Raw genomic sequence first — 4,197 nt, forward strand, 5'->3', positions numbered from 1 at the left:
ATTTGCCATATCTCATAATCATAGAATGCGGCAATTGCTAACATGATTCGGACGGACTTCAGCTTCGCTACGGGTGAGAAAGTCTCATCGTAGTCAACCCCTTGAACTTGTCGATAACCCTTAGCGACAAGCCGAGCTTTATAGATGGTCACATTACCATCCGCGTCTGTCTTCTTCTTAAAGATCCATTTATTTTCTATGGCTCGCCGATCATCGGGCAAGTCAGTCAAAGTCCATACTTCGTTTTCATACATGGATCCTATCTCGGATTTCATGGCTTCCAGCCATTTGTCGAATCCGGGCCCGCCATCGCTTCTTCATAGTTCGAAGGTTCACCGTTGTCTAACAACATGATTTCCAAGACAGGGTTGCCATACCACTCTGGTGCGGAACGTGTCCTTGTGGACCTACGAAGTTCAGTAGCAACTTGATCTGAAGTTCGATGATCATCATCAGCAACTTCCTCTCTATTCGGTGCAGGCACCTCAGGAACATTTTCTTGAGCTGCGCCACTTACCGGTTCAAGAGGTAATACTTCATCAAGTTCTACTTTCCTCCCACTTATTTCTTTCGAGAGAAACTCTTTCTCTAGAAAGGACCCATTCTTGGCAACAAAGATCTTGCCTTCGGATCTAAGGTAGAAGGTATACCCAACAGTTTCTTTAGGGTATCCTATGAAGACGCATTTTTCCGACTTGGGTTCGAGCTTTTCAGGTTGAAGTTTCTTGACATAAGCATCGCATCCCCAAACTTTTAGAAACGACAGCTTAGGTTTCTTCCCAAACCATAATTCATACGGTGTCGTCTCAACGGATTTCGACGGAGCCCTATTTAAAGTGAATGCGGCAGTCTCTAAAGCATAGCCCCAAAATGACAGCGGTAAATCGGTAAGAGACATCATAGATCGCACCATATCCAATAGAGTGCGATTACGACGTTCGGACACACCATTACGCTGAGGTGTTCCAGGTGGCGTTAGTTGTGAAACTATTCCACATTTTCTTAAGTGTGTGCCAAATTCGTGACTCAAGTATTCTCCCCCACTATCTGATCCCAAGAACTTGATTTTCCTGTCACGTTGATTCTCAACCTCACTCTGAAATTCCTTGAACTTTTCAAAGGTCTCAGACTTGTGTTTCATTAAGTAGACATACCCATATCTACTCAAGTCATCAGTGAGGGTGAGAACATAACGATAGCCACCGCGAGCCTCAACACTCATTGGACCGCACACATCAGTATGTATGATTTCCAATAAGTTGGTTGCTCGCTCCATTGTTCCTGAGAACGGAGTCTTGGTCATTTTACCCATGAGGCATGGTTCGCACATGTCAAATGATTCGTCATCAAGAGACTCTAAAGTCCATCTGCATGGAGCTTCTTCATGCGTTTGACACCTATGTGACCAAGGCGGCAGTGCCACAAGTATGTGGGACTATCATTATCAACCTTACATCTTTTGGTATTCACACTATGAATATGTGTAGCATTACGCTCGAGATTCATTAAGAATAAACCATTCACCATCGGAGCATGACCATAAAACATATCTCTCATATAAATAGAACAACCATTATTCTCGGATTTAAATGAGTAGCCATCTCGTATTAAACGAGATCCTGATACAATGTTCATGCTCAAAGCTGGCACTAAATAACAATTATTGAGGTTTAAAACTAATCCCGTAGGTAAATGTAGAGGTAGCGTGCCGACGGCGATCACATCGACCTTGGAACCATTCCCGACGCGCATCGTCACCTCGTCCTTCGCCAGTCTCCGTTTATTCCGCAGCTCCTGCTTTGAGTTACAAATGTGAGCAACCGCACCGGTATCAAATACCCAGGAGCTACTACGAGTACTAGTAAGGTACACATCAATTACATGTATATCACATATACCTTTCGTGATGCCGGCCTTCTTGTCCGCTAAGTATTTGGGGCAGTTCCGCTTCCAGTGACCACTTCCCTTGCAATAAAAACACTCAGTCTCGGGCTTGGGTCCATTCTTTGGCTTCTTCCCGGCAGCTTGCTTACCGGGCACGGCAACTCCCTTGCCGTCCTTCTTGAAGTTCTTCTTACCCTTGCCTTTCTTGAACTTAGTGGTTTTATTCACCATCAACACTTGATGTTCCTTTTTGACTTCTACCTCTGCTGATTTCAGCATTGAATATACCTCAGGAATGGTCTTTTCCATCCCCTGCATATTGAAGTTCATCACAAAGCTCTTGTAGCTCGGTGGAAGCGACTGAAGGATTCTGTCAATGACCGCGTCATCCGGGAGATTAACTCCCAGCTGAGTCAAGCGGTTATGCAACCCAGACATTTTGAGTATGTGCTCACTGACAGAACTATTTTCCTCCATCTTACAGCTGAAGAACTTGTCGGAGACTTCATATCTCTCGACCCGGGCATGAGCTTGAAAAACCATTTTCAGCTCTTCGAACATCTCATATGCTCCGTGTCTCTCAAAACGCTTTTGGAGCCCCGGTTCTAAGCTGTAAAGCATGCCGCACTGAACGAGGGAGTAATCATCAGCACGTGTCTGCCAAGCATTCATAACGTCTTGGTTCTGTGGGACGGGTGCGTCACCTAGCGGTGCTTCTAGGACATAATCTTTCTTGGCAGCTATGAGGATGATCCTCAGGTTCTGGACCCAGTCCGTATAGTTGCTGCCATCGTCTTTCAGCTTGGTTTTCTCTAGGAACGCGTTGAAGTTGAGGACAACGTGGGCCATTTGATCTACAAGACATATTGTAAAGATTTTAGACTAAGTTCATGATAATTAAGTTCATCTAATCAAATTATTCAATGAACTCCCACTCAGATAGACATCCCTCCAGTCATCTAAGTATAACATGATCCGAGTTAACTAGGCCGTGTCCGATCATCACGTGAGACGGACTAGTCAACATCGGTGAACATCTTCATGTTGATCGTATCTTCTATACGACTCATGCTCGACCTTTCGGTCTTCTGTGTTCCGAGGCCATGTCTGTACATGCTAGGCTCGTCAAGTCAACCTAAGTGTATTGCGTGTGTAAATCTGTCTTACACCCGTTGTATTCGAACGTTAGAATCTATCACACCCGATCATCACGTGGTGCTTCGAAACAACGAACCTTCGCAACGGTGCACAGTTAGGGGGAACACTTTCTTGAAATTATTACGAGGGATCATCTTATTTAAGCTACCGTCGTTCTAAGCAAATAAGATGTAAAACATGATAAACATCACATGCAATCAAATAGTGACATGATATGGCCAATATCATTTGCTCCTTTGATCTCCATCTTCGGGGCTCCATGATCATCGTTGTCACCGGCATGACACCATGATCTCCATCATCATGATCTCCATCATCGTGTCTTCTTGAAGTTGTCTCGTCATCTATTACTTCTACTACTATGGCTAACGCTTTAGCAATAAAGTAAAGTAATTACATGACGTTTATGTTGACACGCAGGTCATAAATAAATAAAGACAACTCCTATGGCTCCTGCCGGTTGTCATACTCATCGACATGCAAGTCGTGATTCCTATTACAAGAACATGATCATCTCATACATCACATATATCATTCATCACATCCTTTGGCCATATCACATCACAAAACACTTGCTGCAAAAACAAGTTAGACGTCCTCTAATTGTTGTTGCAAGTTTTTACGTGGCTGCTATAGGTTTCTAGCAAAAACGTTTCTTACCTACGCTAAAACCACAATGTGAATTGCCAATTTCTATTTACCCTTCATAAGGACCCTGTTCATCGAATCCGATCCGACTAAAGCGGGAGAGACAGACACCCGCCAGCCACCTTATGCAACTAGTGCATGTCAGTCGGTGGAACCGGTCTCACGTAAGCATACGTGTAAGGTTGGTCCGGGCCGCTTCATCCCACGATGCCGCCGAATCAAGATAAGACTAGTAACGGCAAGCAAATTGACAATATCGACGCCCACAACTACTTTGTGTTCTACTCGTGCATAGTAACTACGCATAGACCTAGCTCATGATGCCACTGTTGGGGAATGTAGCAGAATTTTAATATTTTCTACGCATCACCAAGATCAATCTATGGAGTCATCTAGCAACGAGGGAAAGAGGAGTGCATCTACATACCCTTGTAGATCACGAGCGGAAGCGTCAAGAGAACGGGGTTGATGGAGTCGTACTCGACGTGATTCAAATCACCGATGACC

The sequence above is a fragment of the Triticum aestivum genome, chromosome 7A (assembly GCF_018294505.1).
Source record: "Triticum aestivum cultivar Chinese Spring chromosome 7A, IWGSC CS RefSeq v2.1, whole genome shotgun sequence".
Taxonomy (NCBI): Eukaryota; Viridiplantae; Streptophyta; class Magnoliopsida; order Poales; family Poaceae; genus Triticum; species Triticum aestivum.